The sequence below is a fragment of the Triturus cristatus genome, chromosome 4_1 (assembly GCF_964204655.1).
Source record: "Triturus cristatus chromosome 4_1, aTriCri1.1, whole genome shotgun sequence".
NCBI classification, from domain to species: domain Eukaryota; kingdom Metazoa; phylum Chordata; class Amphibia; order Caudata; family Salamandridae; genus Triturus; species Triturus cristatus.
Window position 1 is genome coordinate 374,565,829 of NC_140585.1, and position 24,250 is coordinate 374,590,078.

Below are 24,250 nucleotides of genomic sequence, written 5' to 3' on the forward strand. Positions count from 1 at the left end.
ACGGAGCGGTGGAAGCTGCCTGACAGACTCCTTTCTCTCATTGGAAAAGAAGCCACACGAACCACCCGGCTACACCCTACTCACTGACGCAAGACTGTGTCTAGGGACCTTTAACTTCTTATAACCACATAACAGTTATATTTTTCCTGTTATTAACCCCTTTTTATCTTACCAGCTAGGAGTAGGAATAAATTGTTAATTCACTAGTTAGGTATTTTTAACTAACACAAACACCACTCCCCCAACACTGCACAACACATAATTTCACACAAAAAAGTGCTCCTACGTAAATCTCGCAAGTCGTAGCACGCCCCAAGCAGTAGATGCTTGGGATGGCCCCAATGATGAAGCATGTCACCTAGGGGCAACCCTGGGTGAGTGAGGGGACTCTAGAAAAGCATTTTTCTTTTCTAAATTGTTGAGGCTCACCAATTTGGTGAACCCACTGTCTGTTGACTTAGGCTAGTTTCTCATGATCCATTATCTATGGATCAATTGAGTGTTCTTCTCCACTGCACCACACAAAGCAAGCACAAACTCGCTGCCAATAGGAAGGCAGCAACGGCGACTGGAGGTGGGAGTCCTGCGCCACAGGAGGAGTTGGAGGAAACGGAGGCCACTGTCATCAGGGTGGAGACAGCGCAAGGAGTTGGGAGTCCGGACACAGATCGATAGGACCTGACACAACTTCAACAGGGTGAGTAATGACTAGGCCTGGGCTAAAAATCCGTTCCGCTCGCGGAAATTGCGATAATTTGACATTTTCGCGTTCCACGGAGAGCGCGAAAATGTCAAAATTTCCGCAATATGCATTTTACCGGAAATGTTTTGCTTGCTCGCGCTGTAAAATAATACATTTTCGCGTGTGCGCGATCGCCTTACCTGAATCCCCGCGTTCGCCGACAAGTTTTCCCGATTCGGTCGCGTTCTCCACGAGATGTTGGATTGTTGGTAGCCATTTACGCTGTCTCGCGACAGTTCGCGCCCGCAGTAACGTCATTCATCGCGCGATCACGTCTTTCTTCTCGCGATCATGCACCGCGAGACAAGTGAAAACAAGATGGCCGCGCCCGCGAGCAACCGCATGGGTAAGTTGGCGAGCCGCGACCATGCAGAAAATACCGCGAACGGGTGGGAAAAAAACTTCCGCATCTTTGCGATATTTCCGCGTGTTTGCGGAGATTTTTAACATTTTCGCGATAATTTGCGAAAGCGAATTTCGCAAATTCCGCCCACCCCTAGTAATGACCAGGGACTGGGGGGATGGAGGGAGATGGGCACAATGGCACACATGCACAACGATGTGTAGCACACCGCACACCCACAATGACCCTGGATCATGTCCCTGATCCCTGTGGCACACTGCAGCACACACACATAGCAATAACAGCACATCCGACGACAATGTGGCACAAAGTGCAACACCAACACTGCAGAACAGAGGACACAACTGAGTCCGCTCATGCGCAGAATCAAACCAATCCCTTCCAACAGAGCAGACCAGACTACTCATCAGAGATGCTAGAGAGGACCACCACACCTTCGACACCGACACCCTACAACAGCCCATGGACATCTCAGGCAACCCACCCCTAGGAGCAGGGCAGCCAAGCTACATAGAGGAGACCCCAGCCCCTGCACAGACCACACAGCAGGAAGCACCCGCCAGCACGGCTGGCTCCCAACACTTCACCTAGGCACACATGGCATTCTAATGCCAGGTGACAAAATGCCAAAAGGAGGTGGCTGAACAGGTGCGGGTGGGGTCAGAGCTCATAGAAGCCGAGTAGATCACATGCGTGGCTGTTCAAGACCCATCAGGGACCACCTACACCCCACAAAGAAGACCCATGCCACAACAGAGACACATGCATTTGCACATTTCCTGCAATGAACCACGCCCAGAGCCCCGGAATCATCATTCACACCCCCACGCTGGACCTCCGTACGACGGCCCAGTTGACTCTTACGTCTTGAGTGGGTGACTACAAAGCTACATGTCCCAGGTCTTAACCACTGCTAGCGGTGACATGGTTGCGTCCACTGTACACAGCACAATGTAATGTTGTAGGCCCCGGGGCCCTCATGCATACATTATGACCACACGGACACACGCAGATAGTTAGTGGAACTGGCTAAGGGCAGGTGCGCCCAGCCCCTTTATTGGCAGGGTCACATGTACAGTGACGCCTATGCTGGGTGGGTGTGGGGTAACTGTAAGCCTGCCCGCATGGAGTGGTTGGTGCTGGCAACAACTTGAACAGTGAACACCATTAAAACGGAAACAGAAAACACCAGCATTACAGAGACAACTGCGGAGCATCATGGTGGTAGCCGGAGCAAGTACAGAGGTCACCCAATCTGCAAACAGAAGTGTCCATAAGTTGCAGTGCACTGAGGTTGGGGCACTAGAGCTGAGCGTGCTCATGTGAAGAAAATGTGTAGGATTGTGTCCCTTTGGGTTATTCCTAATGCAGCTACAGTGGAGGGTATCACACATGCATCATCTTCCTCATTGTCGTCCCAGGTCTCCCACACTGCCTGAGGTGACATTGCTGCATGAGCTCACCACAGCACACAACTCATTCAGAAATGGTCCATGAGTCGTGGTGCACTGAGTTAGTGGCACCTGGAGTGCTGAGCAGGGTATCAGGGAGATGATGGCATCCACGACAGGTGTGAGCAACTCCGTTAGTCTGCCAGTACAGCTGTTTTGACTTTGGCAATTGGCGTTTGGAGGTGGTTCTGGCGGTGGTGGCATGTGCCTCCTGCGGTGATGTGACGTCCGGGCCGGTCAGAACTCGATTTGATGTGTGAGCCCTGGTGGACCGCAGTTGAGACCCCAAGGTCATCGTCTCAGAGGCCATCCAATACCTCACCGGACAGGGTCCCTGACTTGAGTTGCACAGAGTTAGTGGACCTGGATGCACTGCGATGGGCACAGGCACACCGCCACGGGACGGTGACTTGCGGTGCAGTGAGATAGGGCCACGCGAGCTGAGCCAGTCCTCATTGATGTCCTAGGTGAATGTGGCGGAGGGTTGAGGTGGTCAGTGGAAGGTGTCCACCAGGGCATGATGCAGAGGGTAGAGCTATCCGGAAGCGGCAAATTGAGGAGTGGAATGCTACAGCCTCGTTTTCGCCAGAAAATCAGTATCACCGACATGATGATGAAGACAACCACCAGTCGATAGACTCAGTCAACACCAAACTTCAACCAGAAAGTGTCCATGCCTGTCGGGGAACAGATTTAGTGGCACCGGAGCTGAAGGGGTATGCAGTCTGCGATCAGGTCAGTACAATGATATAAAAGCTGCCATAAATAAATCAAGACTGAGTTCCCAATGTGTGACCTACTCGACCGCAGTGTAGGCCCGAGGCAGCGGTCTGCAGGGGCCCACAGCCACATGTCTTTGGCTTGCGATGCACAGAGTTAGTGACACCAGAGCAGTTGTTGGCAGTGTTCGATCACCTCCATAACGAGGATTTTCCTCCAGACTGCACCATGTCTTCCTCTTACTCCTCTCCATGCGTTCAATGATATGAACTCTGCCATACACAAATCAAGACTCAGTTCCAACTGTGTGACCTACTCGATCGCTGTGTAGGCCGAAGGAAGTAGTCAGCAAGGGACCATAGACAGGTGTCGTGCGGATGCTATGCACAGAGTTGGTGGCACCACATCGAAGGGAGTACAGTGTTATAAACTCTGCCATAAAGTGTGTACTCTGCCATTGCATAATCAAGACTCAGGTCCAAATGTGTGACCGACTTGGCTGCTGTGTAGGGCGGTGGAGTATGTCAATGAGAAAGGAGTACTGCGGGCCTGTGTCGCAGAAGCCGTGATGGTCTGAGGAGGCTGCTAAGCTCGCGGGCCTCGGGCTTGGGCTTGTGCCGGCATGTGGTGGGCCCTCCGTGACACACGCCGGTGTCTGCAGGTGAGCCGTGAGGCCTGGCTGCACAGGGGCGGGCAAGACGGGTTCGGGGACTAGCGAACCGGGGTGCATCAGGCGCACAGGATTGCAGGCAACACCGCTCACGGCGACGGCGTTGACCTCGTGGCGGGCTGGGAGGCGCCGCCCTGATAGAGACGTTGGGCATTCCGGATGAGAACTACACCCAGAGCTACGTGCCTTTTTATTCACAACCCTATGCTGGCCTGGCATACGCCGGGCCAGCCCACTCCGCTCACGCTTACAGGGGGGACATCACAAGCTACATTTCCGGGATCTTCCCCACTGGCTGGGGTGACATGATTGCGTCCACTGTCCACTATACTCCATGCACCAGCAGTGCATGTGGACATGGATATGTCTGTGGTCTGCATACTGCAGTCTGTCCAGCACATCTCCGCCACACTTGGCATTGTGTACCTTCTCATTCATGGGTCACTTGCCTCCGTGGCACATGCCTGGTTCCCACCTCTCCCGACATTCAGCTATTGTGTGGATGAGATGCCATGCCATTGATGGCTCATGTACATGGCTAGCCCATGTTTTCACAGTAAGTTATGCTGTCGTGTCTGGTGGGTGGGCATGTTTTTTGGCATGTTGAATGTGAGTCTGTGACGTGTGCATTCCCAGAGTTGTGAGTTGCATGATTGTGGAGTTGGGGGGTGTGGTGTGTTTATTTGGTACTTGCCAACGAACAGTGCATTTCCATGGGTGCCATCCTGTTAGCGCTGGTTGATGATGGACTGTCGGTAGAAGTAGGAATCATGCACACTGCCTAGGTAGTTGGCGACGACGTTGGTGGCAATTACCAGGTTGTCCACTGTTGCCTGCACATTGATGGAATGCGTGTGCTTTCTTTTGCGGTAATTGTGTGCAGTGTCACCAGGGGGCACAAGTAGGACATGTGTGCAGTCGATTGCCCCCTAACACGTGCGGAAAGCCAGCTATGGCTTAGACACCTTGCTTGGTCTCCAGCTGTTCCTGCGCGTTCCTGCGCAGTGTGGGGGGAGTATAGGTACTGGGGTACCAAGGTGATGATGGCATCCAAGACAGTTGTGATCAACTTTGATAGGGCTGGCTTTGAGACTTCTCCCACTCTGTCTGTTGTTGGTTGGAAGGTCCCTGAGGCCAACATGTGCAGCACAGCCAGCAGCTTTGTCTGCGGAGGGATGTTAGTTGTCCACTGTGTTGGTACCATCAGCCTGTGGGCAATGGTGGTCAGGATGCGTAGGATGGTTGTCCTTTTGAGCCTGTAGAGGGCAATGACATTTTCTGGTGTTGGGTTTGTGAGGTTGGTGCATTTTCTGAAGGTCCGCTTTATTGGTCTGTGCTGTCTCTGTGGTGGTCCGGGGGCGGGCAGGGGGACACGGGGGGTGGCGGTCGTGGGTGTGGTGGCGGTGGGTGTTGTGGCCCTGTTGGGGCTCCGAGCTGCAAGATCAGTGGCTCCATGGCATCTGTTGTTCTTCAGGCATGGCTGTGGTCTGTGCTCCCGTGTCTGGTGCCGGTTGTCATCCGACTTTGCACCAGGTCAGAGCAGGTGTTAATTTCCTGCTGCATGTTTTGTGATTTTATTGCCGATCTGGGTGGTCATTCAGAATGTTGAGGTGTGGTGTTGTTGCGGCTTTTTGCTTGGGAACGCCTACTCTACATCCCATTAGCGATAGTTGCCAGGGTCATCCGTAGCGATGTTTTTTGAGGATTCTATTGCCGGAAAACTGGTGATATCGGCTGTTTGCACCAGCTTGCGAATGGAGCGATAAATTTATCACGACTTTGGCTGCGATAAAGTGCCGATAACTTGGCGATATGCCCCAAAGATGTATATACTACTATTGCTCAATGAGACATTACATGATGTGCATGCAGAAGGTGAAGTTCCAGCAGGTTGAAACTCTGATATGAGGTATTTTATAGTGACGTTATTAGATCACTGAATGATTCTAAAGTACTTGCAGGCTTTAAAGAAATGACTAAAATGTATGTAAATCCTCCAACATGTGAGCTGTAAGTTGTGACCTTTTGTTTTTGTTGCTTTTTTAGTAAGTTCTGCACACTTAGGTTGATGCAACAGACTAAAGAGGGCACTATGAAGTGCTCTCCATTTTCCATGGCTTTGACAAGGTTATTGCCTTAGTCAGTTGTAACAAAGCGAATTGTGAAGCACCCTATGTTGAAGTCATTCGTAGACTATGCTATTGAATTCGTCCAGGAAACTGGCAGCTTTTTTTCCTTTCTATACAGAGAACACTGCAACAAATGACTTTAAAAGCATCAAGACTAGGACCACCGTGTAATTGCCTTCTCTTAAATAGGTCTGTCTCAGAACATTCTATCTGAGACATAGCACCTCAATAAGTTTCAGAAATCCTTTTCTTTCTAATAAAGAAAAATGGAGGCGGTCAGTTACCAATATTTTGGAGAAATTCCCATTGTATAAATAGGGCAGGTAAAGTTGGATCTCTGTTCAACAAAGCAAAATAATGCTTTCCCTTTTTTATATCAAGCTGACAAGTATGACGATCCTACCTCAAGGGTATTCTGTGAAGGTATGTTGCTTTGATGCTTTGAATTCCCTACCTCTTTGTGCCGAACAGAGGTTGCTGATAGTGCTCTGTGCCCAATAAGAGCAGCATGGGTGCTTGTCCTGATGACATCTACTTCTTCATAAAAAGCACCTCCTTCTTTCTCTTGAGGTTGTTCTGTTTCGGTGACAGACATCTTTTTAGATGCTGTTCCCTTAGTATTGTCTCCACTAACCTCAGGAGAGCATGCTGGGGCTTCAGTTGCATATTGCACGAGCAGACCCCACCACTGGCAAAACAATCACCTTTACTAGTCAAACCGGATGTAACAAAACCAATACCAGCTGCATCACTAGAAACATCTTCGAAGAGTACATCTATGCAACCATTCTGGATCCCAAGTTGCAAACATATGCTTCCTACTATCATTCCTTTTTCATCACTGGCTGTCTTCATTTATAGGAACAAGATTGTCAAGAATGTGCCTGAACTCTGAGATGAAAACGTGCAGCATCAATGGCAGCGAAGAATTGAAGTGCTGTCTTCCCCAACCTCTGAAGAGCAGGCTTCTGCCTCAAGAGAATGATTGTGTATAAGTATTTTATTCTGCAAAGGGAAAAGATTTTTTCTCTACTGTAGAGGAGACTCCATAGATGGGGAAATCCTGGTGCCCAAACTCTTGTCCCAAACTTTTGTAGACTATGCCCCTGCCGGGGACTGGGACATGTGGGTCAGTTTCTGCCACAATGCTGTACTTGCTGGTCTGAGCTGTCAGCGACCAATGGCCTACTAATAGGCCCTTACATACTGCTTAAATGCCACATTGCAGGTTGTGTGCTGGGGTCAGAGACAGAATGTATGGGTTGACCACTTCCTACTCCTTGAGATTGACACAAGGTGGTGATTGCTGAGTATGTGAGTGATTGGAGTTGGTCTGTATGGTCTACTGTGAGATTGCAAGGTTGTGTGAGTTTGGCGCGTGAGAGAGGAGGAATGTGTTTTGACAACCGGATGTCAAGGGGTTCAATCAGGCGCGCAGCAGTATGGCAGGTGCTGGGTGTGCCCCCCACCCTGTTACTTACTGACTTGTGTGATGGGGTGAGTGATGAGGGTGGTGTTTGATAATGTTAGGAAGACACAAGTTGTTTGTTAGTGTTTACCCAGAGGGTGGGTTGGGATGTGTTATGATGGTTCAGCAGCAGCGTTGCGAGAAGGAGATTGGGCACTGTGGGGATAAAATGTGACCGAGATGAAGACCCACTTATATTTGTGCAGTGGAATGTCAGCGGCCTCAACTTGTACGTAAAGCGCTATAGGGTACAATCATACTGGCGCAGGCAGGGCATGCATATTATGCTACTACAAGAAACACACCTGACAGACGAGGAGACACTCAGAAGGCATGGGAAATGGAGGGGACAGCTTTACTCAGCCATGTATTCCAACTATGCCAGTGGGGTTGTGATTTGAATTGCACTGCGAGTTCCCTTTCAGATACAGGGCTTTGAAGTAGGGGTGGGCGGAATTTGCGGAATTAACCTTCGCAAATTATCGCGAGAATGTTTAAAATTATCGCAAACAAGCAGAAATATCGCGAAGATGCGGAAGTTTTTTTCCGGCACGTTCGCGAGATTTTCTGCATGGTTGCGGGTCGCCAACTTACCCATGTGGTTGCTTGCGGGCGCGGCCATCTTGTTTTGAGTTGTTCTCGCGGTGCATGATCGCGAGAAGAAAGACGTGATCGTGCGACGCATGACGTCACTGCGGGCGCGAACTGTCGCGAGACAGCGCAAATGGCTAAAAACAATACAACATCTCATGGAGAACGCGACCGGATCAAGAAAACTTGTCAGCGAACGCAGGGATTCAGGTAAGGCGATCGCGCGCGCGCGAGAATGTATCATTTTACAGCGCGAGCAAGAAACAAATTATCGCCAAGCTGCGGAAACCGGAATTTTTGACATTTTCGCGCTCTCCGCGGAACGCAAAAATGTCAAATTATCGCAATTTCCGCGAACGGAACGAAATTTTTGCCCAGGCCTACTTTGAAGCGAATATCGAGGGGAGGTATCTCCTTTTACATGGCCTGATGGATGGGGTGGAGATGTGTTTGCTAAATGTATGCGCTTCAAACATCGATAATGGAGCCTTCTACCTGGGGTTGGAGAGAGAGCTGCTTCAGCTTGTCGAGATCCCCCTGCACTGGACTGGAGACTTCACTTGTGCTTTAGCTGGCCGGTTGGACCGACATCCTTCTCATTTCTACACCAAACTGTGTATGGCCACCGGATTGCGTGGCATCATGGAGTGACTACAGAGTGCTTATATGGAACGCCACTCATCCTGCTCTGCAGGAATACACCGACCATGCTCTCACCCATGACACTCACAGCCGGCCGTCTAAATAGGTTCTTGGTAACGGAGCCTGTAGCGGGCGCTCTGCAAACTATCTGTATACTGAGATAGATCCTCTCAGACTACGTGCCGCGGCTGCTCCACTGGGGTCTAAGTGAGGAGCAGCCAAGGGCCGCTGTGTGGCATCTCCACTCTGAGTCGCTGGAAGATGCTAACTTTCGCAAGGATCTTCGGGAAGTGACTGCTAACTATTTTGAGACTAATTGGTTAACAACGCCAAAGAGAGGACTAGAATGGGAGACTCTGAAGGTAGTGAGATGGGGGAATGTACGTCCCGTGTTAGTCGTACGTGACAACGTCTCGAGGTGAAACAGAAAGACGAGGAGAAAACACTAACAACCATCTGGAAGCATTCCCACATAGGCAGAGGGGCGTAGGAGACCTTCCAGGGGACGCAGAGGCACATTGGGGAAATCTGGGACAGGCTGAACTGTCTGACCTGTCGAAATTATCGGCAGCATCTGCATAGGGATGGCAACAAATCCAGAAGAATGCTGGCATGGCTGATCAAATGAGGGCACCCACCCCCATCGATTCTTTTCTGCAACTCGATGATGGCGAGATGATCAGCACACAGGTGCACATCAACATGCTCCTAAGCAATCATCTGGTGATGGTCTACTGCACTGAAAGTTAAGGCAATCCAGCAGATCCTTGCCTGTTCCTGGAAAACCTTGAACTTCCCCACCCTGCAGAGGCCCAGAGACAGAGTTTGGAAGAGGAGTTCCAGCTAGAGGAGCTAATGGAAGTGGGTCAGTCCATGGCGTGATGTAAAGCCCCAGGGCCAGTTGGACTCCCAGCGAAATATTATAAGACTTTTGCTGACCTTTTAACACCCCACCTACTGGAAACCACCCAGGAATCCAGATGCAGTGGCACATTACCCTCATCTATGAGGGAGGCCCAAATTATCATGGTTCACAAGCCAGGCAGAGACCGAATGGACCCGGACTCAGGTAGGCCCATCTCTATGCTGACTGTTGAGCAATGCAGGTTTATGACAGGTGGAGGGACACAGAAGAACCTGCGTAGACTGTCCCATGTACTACACTCAATGGCTGGCTCTAATACTTCAGCTGCCACAGTAGCATTGGATATTGAAAAGGCCTTGAATACCCTCAGATGGGAGTACCTCTGGTACATGTTGAGACGGCTGGAGATAGGACAGGGATTCCTGTTGTGGATGAAATTGTTATACAGACACCCAGTGGCACAGGTTAGGAACGGAACTGAGGTTTCTGAACAGTTTCCTATTGAACGGGGCAGGAGGGAGGGATGCTTTGCTATTACCGCTCCTCTTTGCCTCGGTGATTCAATTGGGTTGTGACATGGCCCGCTGGGGCATTACAGTGAGGGGATGTACACAAGTCATCTCTCTGAATGCCAATGACGCACTCCCCTATGTTACCCACCCGGAGAGCTTGGTGCAGGTACTGTTTGACATTATGGCTGAATTCTTACTGATATCCGGATTGCGAGACAATCATCAGAAATCTGTGGTGTTCCCCCTGGCGATTCTGGCATGTGCACCTCAGGAGCCCCTTCCTGAGCTGAGGCTCCATTGGGAATGTGATCATTTCCACTATCTGGGCATATAGGTGGCTCACTGCCCAGAGGAAAACTATGGACTGAACATGGGAAGGGTGCTTGTCAACCTCGAAGGCGTCCATCAACTTTTGGAATTGACTACCTTTGTCTGTGAAGGGCGAATGGCCCTAAGTTGGATGGTACTACTGCTGCTGCGCAGGCTCTATGTGTTGCAAAACTCTCTGCAGAATACTTAAGGCCACCTTTACTAAACTAAATAGCCTATTGATGTCCCTGGTTTTGTCCGGTAAAAGAAGCAGTGTGGAACTGGAGATCCTGAAATTAGACAACGAGCTTAGAGGCAGCTGCCCCTTACTTCACTGCTGTGCATTCAAAAGATCCAATCAGGGATGGGTCTGATCTATGGTACGAAGGAGGCTGTACTACCACCAGTGATCTGTATGTCAATGGTGCCATCCTCACGTTTGCAGAGGCACAGGACCTCTTCCAGCTGGAACCTAGCTAATTCCTGCATCATAGCAAGATCTTCCACTCAGCGGGTGAGGTCTGGATTGGCTTCCCTGCGGAGTCAGAGGAATCCTGAACACTCCAGCTGCTGCTGGACCCAGGGTCCTCGAGGGGTTTGATCACCTGTTTGTATAAGGCCCTTAAAGCTGACTGTTTGACAGACATGTCAGGAGTCCGTGACAGGTGGACTGGTGATTTACTTGAACCACTCACAGAGGGAGAGTGGAGATGGGCCTGCACACAGATCAAGGAGGTGACCAGTTACGCGTGCTTCAAACATACCATTCCACTACCTACACCGCACATACCTAACACTGCAGTGGCTACATAGAATTGATGTGACGTTGCCAGCGGCGTGTCCCAGGTGGGGGGTGGAGCCAGGTGCATCCCTACATTTGACTTGGGAGTGGTGCAGGCTACAGGGGTTCTGGGGAAAAATATTGTGGTTGCTCCTGAGGGTCATTCAGGTCCGAATGGATGCATTAATCAAACACTGCCTATCTGGAGTACTTCCGACTCCCAAATGTGGAACCAAGATGAATCATAGATTCACCATGCTGAGACTGGTGCTGGCCAAACACTGCATTGCTATTTACTGGATCGACCCGGTCCAACAGAGGAAGGCAAGTGGCTAGCAGAGATGCGTGAATGGGAGGTGGCAGAGGAGTGCAAGTTGAGAATAGTGCACACTGATGAATATGCTGAGAAGGACTTGGAAAAGTGGGGCACTATGCTGGAGTGGTTGGATGATGAGACCCCCCCATTACCTACTGAATCCACTGAATGTCTGTGGACCCCAGACCTAACGGCGATTGCCCCAGAGATGATGAGGCTGTCCTAGTCCAGATCGGTGGCCGCCCGCATGCTCTGATCCCTGATGAATGGATTTGCGGGCGCTGAGGTCGCGTACTGACTATCCTTATGCACATTTGGCTCTTCACCCACTGGTGGGCGTGCCTTTGCCTTGCATTGACTGATGGCCCCCCTCTTTTCCCCCGCCGCTGACACCCCTTGGCAGGAATGATTGGGAGAGTGATGGAATGACTGTGAAGTGCTGTTGCACTGCTGCTGCCATTGCTGTTGGTGTTTCTGTTTGTTTTCTTTTTATTACTTCGTTATGGTTATTGTTGAACACCCGGTATTGCTTTGGGGGATGTCTTATTGGGCTGACAGAACACCAGCCATACAAGGGCAGGACATGTGGTGGATGCATTGTAAGCCAAGCATGGGGATGCCAATGTGCCACTCAGCCAATGCCATATGGGGAAGCATCCTAACGGTCATTACCTATCATTTCGCATGGGTACGATATGCACTGCATCTAAATAATGCCTTGTCGCTGTAATCATATGTGATATCTATCTAGATTGTGTTATTCCATGTTCAATTAAGACATGTTTAAAAGACAAATGTTTTAAGAATAACGAAGACCCAAACCAGGGAGTAGAGCTTCCTTACATTGTCAAAAGCTAGAAGAACTTATGCAACCAGACAGGCTTTGCTTTTGCACATGGTGGGCTGGAACTAAAGTAGGGATTGTTAGTGCTACCTTTTGGGATTTGAGACGATAGAAGCAGGTGGTGGTGGTGCAGGAGTAGGTTAAATAGAGTTGATTGCCAATGGTGGGGCTTGTCTCGTGGGTCCACTTCATGTCACATTTATTTGAAGGTGGGTTCCTTGTTTTCCTCATAGGACATGGTGAATGCAATGGTGCATATTTACAAGCCCCTAACCCCACCAGAACGTTAAAAAAATGGCAAAGAATATCTGCTGTCCCTCCTTGGCACATTGGACACCTATGACAGCCAGGAGGAGACTGGCAATAATCACTCATATAAATTGCAGATAACAACCATGCCCATTTGGGCCCAATCAATATGGAATACAATGCTGAAACAATATAAAGGATGGGAAGTAATAGCTGGGGTCTCTCCAGGACCCATTGGATTCCTCTGAGAGCCAGCAGGACAATGGCAAAAGTCAATAAATGTAATTAAAAATATGAACCATGGTACAGCGGCCCCAATAAACATGGCAGACAGACAATGACAGAAATAATTTTAAAACATGGGAAATAGGATCTGCTGTCCCCTCAGGCAACATATATAAAAAATGTGCTAAAATAAACGTGGGTTCCTAAAGGGCATAACATACAATGACCCTGGTAGAAAGCTTTTAAAAGTGCCACAATATGGTTAATAATCAACCATCAGACACACACTGGTTTAACAAAAGTGTGGACAAGTACATAGCTTGGCAAGAAAGAATTGTTCAAACACAACTCGGGCAACCCAAACTGGGCGAAGAACTTTAAACACAAAAAGAGCTTCTAAGGGGATAATTTGGAGAGAGTACAAAGGACTGCCGTGGGTTGGTACTAGACAAATCTAACCATTTGAAAATAATGTATCATATGGTGTAATACATACCTAAACTTACAAAGGTGTTTTCTTTTTTTGTCAGTTTACAAAAATCTGGAATTTATTCAAATATAAGTTGCTTTTTTTCAATACTAAATCTGTAACAAGAGTAATTTAAGTGTGCACAAGGTCAAATCAATAGCAACCACTGAGGAATGCCACACAGCAATATTACTCAGAAGCCCATATTCCCAAGGAGCTATCGCCGAGTTAACGGCACTTTATCGCAGCCAAAGTTGCGATAAATTTATCACCCCATTCACAAGCTGGTGTCAACAGCCCATAACACCAGTTTATCTGTGATAGCAGCCGCTAAAAACATCGCCACAGATGGCCCCGGCAACTATCGCTAATGAGATGCAGAGTAGGCGTTCCCTTGCAAAAAGCAGCGACAACACCACTCCTCAACATTCTCAACGACCAGCCACATCTGCGAAAAGACCACGAAACATGCGATAATGCGTGTTAGCAGCAGAAAACTAACACCTGCTCTGACTTGGTGCAAAGTTGGACGACAACGGGCAGCAGCCATGGGAGCCCAGCTCAGAGCCACACCTGAAGAACAACAAATTCCATGGAGCCACTGAACATGCCGCCCGGAGCCCCAATAGGGCAACAACACCCACCGCCACCACACCCAGGACTACAACCCCCTCCCCCTGGAAACGCCCCTCCCCGGACCACCACAGAAGCAGCATGGATAAAGACAGCGGACCCACAGGAAATGCACCAGCCCCACAGACTTAACACCTGAGGATGTCATTGCCCACTACAGGCTCAAAAGGAAAACCATCCTATGCATCCTGACTATCATCGCCCAACAGGCCAACTGCACCAACACAGTGGACAACCAACATCCCCCCCACACAAAGCTTCTGGCTGTGCTGCACCTGTTGGCCTCTGGTACCCCCCCAACCAACACCCGCCAGAGTCAGAGGAGTCTCACAGCCAGCCGCATCTAAGTCCCTCACACCTGTCCTGGATGCCATCATCAGCCTGGTACCCCAGTATCAATATGTCCACCACAATGCGCAGGATCCGCTGGAGACCAAGCAAGGACCATACGCCATAGCTGGATGCACGCACATGTTGGGGGCAATCCACAGCACACATATCCTACTGGTGCCCCCTGGCCGAAACTGGTCCTAGGATGCTTGGTTCCAGTCCAGGGAGGACCTGGCTTGGCAGTTCAGGCTGGACTGTTCCCATGAGGCACAGGGTCAAGACTGATTTGCATATGGCTGGGTTCAAACTGGAATGGCATAGTGAGCAAAAATTGGATTTGGGCCCAGATCTCTGTACTGGGGTGAATGTATGACATTGATCTGCATTCTGTCCATCAACTGTTGTTCTTGCATTTGTCACCCTGGTGACACAGCACACAATCACCGCAACAGAAAGCACACGTCTCACATCAATGTGCAGGCAACATCTGAACACTGTGGAACCTCCACCAGCGTCGTCGCCAAATACCCAGCCAGTGTGCATGATTGCTTCATCCTCCGACAGTCCATCATCAACCAGCGCTTCCAGGATGGCACCAATGGGAATGCACTGCCCGTTGTCACGTATCAAATGAACACCCCACACACCTCAACTTCACAACCATGCAACTCACAACTCTGGCAATGCACACGTCACAAAATCACATACAACATGCAAAAAACATGCCCACACACCAGACACGACAGAAAACCTTACAATGGTAACCTGGGCAAGCCGTGAACATGAGCCGTCAACGGCATGGCACCTCAGCCACACAATAGCGGAATGTGGGGAGAGGTGGGAACCAGGCATGTGTGAAGGAGGCAAGAGAACCATGATTGGGAAAGTACACAATGCCATGAGTGGCGGCGATGTGCTGGACACACCGCAGTATGCATAACACACCCATATCCATGGCGACATACACCGCTGGTGTATGGAGTGTAATGGACAGTGGATGCAACCATTTCACTCCAGCCAGTGGGGGAGTTCGCGGAAATGTTGCCTGTTACGCCCCCCCCCCGTAAGCGTGAGCAGAGTGGATGGCCCGGCGGGGTTTGAATAAAAAGCACATAGCCCTGGGCGTGGTAACCTTCCGGAATGCCCAACATCTCTGCCAGGGCGGCGCCTCTCACCCCGCCATGAGGACGACACCGTCCTCGTGAGCGGAGTTGCCTGCGATCCTGTGCGCATGCCGTACCCAGGCCCGCTGGACCCCGAACCCGTCAGGCCTGCCCCTGCGCAGCCAGGCCACATTGATCACCTGCCGACACTGGCGTGTGTCACGGAGGGCCCACCACGTGCCGGCGCAAGCTCCAAGCCCGAGGCCTGCGACCATGGCAGCCTCCTCAGACCAGCACAGCCTCCACGACACAGGCCCGCTTTACTCCTTTTTCGTTGACGTATTCTACTGCTGCATCCGGCTTACACTACGGTCAAGTAGATCACACCTTTGGAACTGAGTCTTGATTACACAATGGCAGAGTACATATGTTTATTGCATATTTTATATCAGTGTACTCCCTTCAATGTGGTGCCACCAACTCTGTGCATGGCATTCTTATGACACATGTCTGTTGTCCCCTGCTGACTACTGCCTTCGGCCTAAACTGCGGACAAGTAGGTCACACATTTGGAACTGAGTCTTGATTACACCATGGCAGTGAACATTATTTAAGGCAGAGTTTATGTTACTATACTCCCTTCGATGCAGTGCCACCAAGTCTGTGCATAGCATTACAACCACACGTCTCTGTGGGCCTACGCGGACTACTGCCCTCGGCTTATGCTGCGCACGAGTAGGTAACAGAATTGGAACTGAACATCGATTATTCAAAGGCAGAATACATATCATTGCACGCAAGGAGAGGCGTAAGAGGATGACGCGTTGCAGACCGGAGGGAATAGGATCATCGTTATGGAGGTGATCGAACACTACTGACAACTGCCCTGGTGTCACTAAATCTGTACATCGCGAGCCAACGACACGTGGCTGTGGGCCAATGTTGACCGCTGCCTCTGGCCTACACTACAGTCCTGTAGGTCACAGAGTCTTAATTTAGCAATGGCGGAGTTCACATCAGTGTACCGGCATCATCGCAGACTGAACCCCCTGTTGCCACTAAGTCTGTTCCCCGACATTCATGGACACTCTCTGGTCGTACATTGGTGCAGTCTGAGTCTATGGACTAGGGGGTAGTTTTCATCCTCATGTGGCTGTCACTGAATTGGTGGTGGCAACGAGGCTGTCGCTTTCCACTCCTCCATTTGCTGCTTCCGGATAAAATCAGACCTTTGCATCATGCCCTGGAGGACACCTTCCACTGTCCCCTGCAACCCTACGCCACATTCACCTCGGACATCGATGAGGACCCGCCCAGTCCGTAAGGCCCTATCTCAGTTCCCCGCAAGTCACCATCCCATGGTGGTGTGCCTGTGCTGACTGCTGGGCATCCAGGGCCACTAACTTTGTGCAGCTCACGTCAGGGACCCTGTCTGAATGAATATTGGATGACCTCTGTGACGGTGGTCGTGGGGTCATCGACGCCATGTGCATGTGGCCCTGCGCTGTCCGCTGCCTCCGGCCTCCGGCCTCAACTGAGGACCACCAGGGCTCACACATCAAATCAAGTCCTGACCGGGCTGGACGTCACATCACCACAATAGTCACACGCCATCATTGTAAGGGCCAACTTCATCCACCATCTGCCAGAGTCGAAACAGTGGTACTGGCAGACATACGGAGTTGCTCAGACCTGTTGTGGATGCCATCATCTGCCTGATCCCCTGCTCAGCACTCCAGGTGCCACTGACTAAGTCCACCGCAACCCACGGACTGTTACTGATTGAGTTTTGTGCTGTGGAGAGGTTGCGCAGCAATGTCACCTCAGGCAGAGTGGGAGACCTGGGACGTTGATGAGGAAGTTGATGCAGGTGTAACACACCCCACTGCATCTGCATCAGGACTAACCCGAAGGGACACAATCCTAGCAGTTTCTTCACATGAGCACGCTCATCTCTAGTGCCCCAACCTCAGTGTACTGCAACTCATGGACACTTCTGTTTGAATGTTGGTGTGACCGCTGTCCTTGCTCCGGCTCCCTCCATGTTGCTCAGCAGTTGACTCTGTTATGCAGGTGTTTTCTGTTTCCATTGCACTGGTGTCAACTGTTCAAGTTGTTGCCAGCACCAAGCCCTCCGTGCGGGCTGGCTTAAATTCACCCCACACACATCCAGCACAGGCGTCACTGTACATGTGGCCCTGCCAATAAAGGGGCCGGGCGCACGTGCCCGTAGCCAGTTCAACATGATATTTGCGTGTGTCCCTGTGGTCTTGTTGTATGCATGAGGGCCCCTGGGCCCTACGACCTTACATTGTGCTGTGTACAGCGGACGCAGACATGTCACCGCAGGCAGCGGGTACAACCTTGGACATGTAGCTTTGTCGTCAGCCACTCAATAGGTAAGATGAGCGGACTGGGCCATCGTAGGGAGGACCATCGTCGGGATGTGAATGATGATTCCGTGGCTCTGGGCGTGGTTCATTGCAGGACATGTGGACATGCATGTGTATCTGTCGCGGTGTGGGTCTCCTTTGTGGGGTGTAGGTGGTCCCTGATGAGACTTGAACACCCACGTATGTGATCTAGTTCGGCTTCCATGTGCTCTGACCCAACCTGCACCTATTTGGCCACCTCCTTTTTGGTATTCTGACACCTGGCATTGGAATGCGATGAGTGCCTCGGTGAACTGTTGGGAGCCAGCCATGGTGGCGGGTGCTTCCTGCTGTGTGGTCTGTGCAGAGGCTGGGGTCTTCTCTATGTGGCTTGGCTGCCCTGCTCCTGGGGGTGGGTTGCCTGAGAAGTCCATGAGCTGTTGTAAAGCGTCGGTGTCGGAGGTGTGGTGGTCGTCTCCAGCATCACTGACGGTTTGTCTGGTCTGACCTGCTGGAGGTGTTTTTTGTCCCTCTCCAATGTGAAGGGGAGATGCATGTTGACATTGTGTTGGCATTTATGTTTGCGCATTGTTCTTGTTTGCATGCAGACTGTGTGACAATGTACATTGTGACTGTTTGGGCGGTGCTGGCAATTTGGGGGGGAGAGTGGACATTGACACTACATGACGGATGTGAGGTTGTACACGTGCATATGCATCTCACAGTTCCCTGCTCTGCCCAATGTGATTGGCCTGTTTCTGCGCATGAGCGGACCCAGTTGTGTCCCCTATTCTGCAGTGTCGGTGTTGCACTTTGTGCCACATTGTCATAGGATGTGCTGGGATTGCTATGTGTGTGTGCTGCAGTGTGCCACGGGGATGAGGGACATGATACTGGGTCATTGTGGGTGTGCGGTGTGCTATACTTGATTGTGCATGTGTGCCATTGTGCCCATCTCCCCCCGTCCCCCCAGTCCCTGGTCGTTACTCACCCTGTTGTTGTTGTGTCAGGTCCTCTCGAGCTGTGTCCGTACTCCCACCTCTTTGCACCGTCTCCACAGTGATGACTGGCCTCCATTTCCTCCTGCTCCTCCTGTGGCGCAGGACTCCCACCTCCTGTCGCCGTTGCCGCTTCCTGTTGGCAGCTGGTTTTTGCCTGGTTTAGGTTTTCAGGTCATGCCAGCGCCTCTTGGCCTCATCCTCGACACTCCGGCTGCATTCCAGGTAGTCTGATTGTGGGACAGTTGCTGGTAGTGTTCTCTCACCTCCGTGACGCAGGTCTTGTGCTGCTGCGGACTGCACCCCGTCTTCCTCTCCCTCTTCTCCCTGGCCATCCCCGACTCCGTTGTACCTTGCTGGTGGTCTGTGGGGCCTCTGCGCTCGGACAGGGTGCATCCATGCTGCTGCGCACCTTGGATTGTTTCTGGTGTGTTTTTCTTGTTCTGCTTTTAGTGCATTTTCCCGCAAGACGCGTGGGATTTGCAGGCCTGTGGCTGGTTTTCGCAACTTTTTGTATCGCGCTTGGCCTCATCGCAGCTTTTTTTGCATTCGTGTTTTGCATTTTTACAGCGTGGCCTTGATTTTAACGCTGCCATTTGACGTGTTATCTGGTGACTATCGCATGGTACCGCCGTGTTGTGAATACTTGGTTAACACTCAGAAAACAACAGAGTACGTGTGGTTTGGGCACAACCTCTTAGGGTCATAGGAGCACGAGTCTGCTGACTCAAAACAACACTTTATGTTATTTAAGGAAAACTAAGCCATAGAAGGTTTAGTAGAAAGCCCTCACTCACCAACCTGGCTGGTGACATGCTTCATCATCGGGCTCCACTGGGTATGGCCGAATGCCATCCCAGTGTGCTACAACGCCAGGTTACTGCGGAGCGGGGTTCGTGTGAGGTGACAGTGAATTTAGAAATTCCCAATTGAGTCAAAAAAGTAGTTTATTTGTTTTGCTAATTGGAAAGGTTAAAACAAAGAGTGAGGGTCAAAAATTAGAAGACCGGGTTCACTCTGTGGCGGTCAACATGTTTCTGCCTCGGTGTATGGTATACAGGCTTTCGTCAGGACCAGAGTGGGGGTGCAAAGTCCCGGCGGTATGAGCGCGCTAAGGCTCACCCTGCCGAGGACTGTGAGTGTAAAAAATTTAAATTGGTGAGTATCCGCCAGCAATTATGGTGGTGGAGAGGAACGAGTTTATTCTTATAATTGACAGACAAACAACAGAAGACAAAACAAAACAAAGATTGTAAGTATTGATGTCCAAGCTTAAAATAAGTCGCTGCTGGGTCAGTCAAGCAGCAAATCAGGTGCTCATTCGGTGAAGTGCCATTAGATTGTACCACTGGTGCACTAATTGTGAGATCAGTGCACCTAAAAAGTACCAGGACTCAGGTGTCAGGCAAGTGAAGTGAAACTTGTCCTGAATAGCGTGTCTAGTTGGATATATCGAGACACACGTGACAGCTGTACAACGTGCTAAACAATATCTAGCATATGGGCGAGGGAGGCGAAGAAACGTACCCCTGTGAGGGTCATGGAAAGAGACCTTAATTAGAAATAAAATCAATTACAACAACCCGGTCTTACTCGGAGGCATATCGATATGAAGCCTCACGGATCCCGGGAGAAGGATGGGAGCGTATGGCACACCCTGGAATAGAAAGGAGATGAAAGAAAGTTGAAGTACCAAGTGTGCAATATCTCACTGGGGAGCGCTTACCGTGAAACTGGTAGGAAAGGGGACGGGGTTCTACTCACGCCCTCGTGGCTCGGCACCCGTTTGGTACCTAGGGAACGCCTCTGTAGCCCGGGTCCAGGATATCCGGGATCCGGAAGAGAATCAAATAAGTAGCGGAGGGGGAACCTGAGTCTCGTTGCTCGTTAGCTCAAAGGAAAGAAACGGCCATCCTGATTGGGCAAGCTACGCGCCTACTGCTACCTGATAGGGTAACCTGAGGACTAGGGAGCCAATCAGATCTCGGTTGAAGGAGGATGCCATAAGGGTCAAGTGCCAGATCTCGAAGGGGAAGGGTTAGGGGTTATCGGTGTTACAAAGAAACTTTATTAGTAGTGGGACTCGAACATTTACATTGTGAGTGCGAGTAGGTGGAGTAACAAATGATCGATGACAGACCCCATAGATGTAAATGGGCTCTAATCGAGAAGAGAACAAACACGGTCTACCACTGCAGAATCAGCAGTTGGGCAAAACAAAGTTGCTAGGCTACCGTGTAGACATAACCTCGTATTAATCTGCACGAAGTACACCAAGGTAAAGACATATATACACTGATAATTATGTTGGTATCAGAGAAATCAATGTATTAGAGAAATCAATGTATTATTATGTTTTTGGAAACAGCAAACACTAATAGCCACAGGAATTGTTGCGGAGTGGATAGTGCTCATCAGCACGCACTCTCAAATACGGGGTAGGTGGCACATAAGAATCAATAGTTGGGGTGCACAGATGTACACAATCATTATGAAAGGGGAGAGTGGGGGGGGGGGGAAAAAAACTGAAGGTACCAGCAAATAGTCTCAGCGTCGGGGTATTTAAGTTGATGCTGATTGGGGGCGTCAGTGTAGTACTGTAGTCCAAGGTATATTGTCATTGAGCCCACAATGATTGGTCCCCAGACGGTGGACCCATCTCTGTTCCTTTTCAAAAAGGGTTTTTTGAATGTTCCGCCGTGCAGTGATCTCCTCAATGACGGTCCATGTTAAGTCATTGGTGGTATGATTGAGAGTCAGGAAATGTTCACTCAGTTTGGTTGTGATGCGTTTACACCTGATGTTGCTCCGGTGCTCACAAATTCTGAGTTTCACTTTTCTGGAAGTCATTCCCACGTAGCGTAGACCACAGGGGGATGTGATTAAATAGATCACATTAGAAGTATTACAGTTTGTGTGTCCTCTTTGCGTCCAGGTCTTGCCTGGTTCCAGATTTAAGGTTGTTGAATGCGAGGTCAAATGGCAGATGCTGCAGTCAGAGCAGGGATGATGTCCTGTAATTTTAGGCAGACCCCAGACCTCTGTGATTGTCCTTTGAGTGATGTTTGGTTGCACCAACGGGCGTGTATGTACCAGACTGTTACCTAAGCTCTGAGCCCGTTTGAAAGAGAAAAGTGGTTTATCCCATTTGCGGTTGTTAATGTTAATAATACTCCAGTGTTTGTTGATGACTTTTTTCATTTTGTTTGATAGATTACTATAAGTGGTTACGCAAGTTAGTGGTGTAGGCCTAGTTTCGTTGATGTGATCTTCCAACAGTGCTTCCCTAGGTTGGTTCCTAGCGCGTTTGTAGCTCTTAGAGAGTATGGGTTGAGGGTACCCTCTTGCTAACAGTTTGGAAGTAAGATCGTCAGATTGGTTTTTAAAATCGCCCAGTGCGGTGCAATTACGCCGGAGGCGGAGGTATTGGCCGTACTGTGGTAAATATTTAAATTACCTGTACTATTTTTTATGCGGTAAAGTCTAGTAAGAATTACTCAGTCAAAATAAGAGGCAGAATCCGTGGTATTAGAGGTTCTGAAAAGGGCTTTATTCCTTACAAAGGAATTATGGTTCGAACCAGGCAATCTTATTCCATCACCACGAAGGTTCAGGAAGGGATAGGCAATACATTATTGACAAGTAACAATATATATATGAAAAGCATTGCATTAAGACAGATGCAGGAGGCGTAACAGCTGATAATACAGATAAGAATACACATACGTAATGAAAAATAGGCGTAATAACAGGCGTATACTAGAAACGTCATTTAAAATGATGTCACAAGTGGGTGGATCCATAAGAGAATCCTGCAGTGTCAGCAGAAATATTTGGCAGAGATGCGCGCGCAGCCGCATGACGTGTGATTGACGTGCAACTAGAGGGTGAAGGGGAATTGACATTTAGCTCTACATGTGGAGACAGAAGTCTGGGGGGTCAGGTCAACCTAATCCCAAATCGTATCTAATATCTTTGTTTAAGGAACTGTTTTATCCAAAAAGGAAAGGTCTCTCGGGCAAAATCTATTCTATACTGACTGTTAGTGCATGTACAAGCGTCTATGTGTCTACATGAGATGCGAGGGGGCAGGAATCTTCCATGGTAACAGGGGCTATGAATTACTTGCATAAAGACAGCGAGGCCGAGCCCTTTGCTCGGTAGCTGGAAGGATGTTTACCTAAACTACTAGACAGGAATGCGTTGGATGAGGAGCGGAGCAGATAACTTGAAGGCTGAATACAGTTTTTGGCAGGCAACAGGCCGCGTCAGGCACCGTTAGCCGCGCAGGGAGTAGGACAAAGTTCATGGATACCGATGCAGGTCCAGGCTGGAGCATTTCAGAGGCAGAAGCAGGAAAAGGCTTGATGGCAGAATTCAGGGCCTACTCGCCTGAACTGTAAAACTAGAAAAGTGAATCATATAAAGTCGGTGGCCAATCATACTTAGGAATGGAATATTCGACCCATTCATGGCGGATCTGAAAGAGGACATGTTGACGTTGGACGCACATGCATTTGCGTCTTCATAGCTGGAACTGGAGGGAACATACATGTACTTGTAGCATGTACATGGAGCCGTTGGGGTCTAAGATAGGGGACATAACTGGTCATAAAATTCATATTTCCTCATTCCCTCCTTGTCCCCTACGGACCCTTATGAAATATCCATCTTCATCAATCCATCAATCTGTTCATATAGCATCATTTGTTCTTCTTTCTTCTTCCGGGATCTTGAATGAAAATTTGAAGGCGGGATACACGATGTGGCACACAGACCACAAATCGCTGGCCCACATTGTAGACACAAGCAGCAACTGAATAGAATGAGAAAGCCAATACCTAGGAAGGATAGGATCCTCCATCCCCAGGCTGACAACACACTCCAGAACCAACCGGACCAAGTCCAGGTGCCTGGATTCTGGTGTATCTGGCTTACGATTTTATGAAGTCGAGTTATGGCTTTATATACTGACGGCGCGTTTTCTGGTATGAAAACACAGCAACTTGATCCGATGACCCTACAAGCTCCGCCCCTATCGGCCAGAATGACGTCAAGGACAAGACGATTTTGAAGAACAACAATCCGCATCGCAGACTGCTCCTCTGTTAAGTTGCCTAAGGCGGAAGTAGTTTCATTCACTACTGCTTCAAGGGTTCTAGTTAATCTACGTATCAGCTTACTATTAGTGACTGTACCTATGTAGGGAAAGAAACCTTTATTGAAATCTGTGTATTGCTCCCATGCTGTTTCAGTGTAGTCGACAATCGGGAGATCTCTCTGCTGTCTATTGTGTACTAAATGGGTATTCCTATGGTAATCAGGCGGGGCTAGGAAAACAGGTGGCAGAAGGAATGCAATGTAACAGGTACCATCCCAATCTAGGGGTAGGCGTACGTATGCGGTGTGACCACAGATGAAGTAGGAGTGACGAGAAGCTCTAAATGTAGACTTGCCTTTATCACTG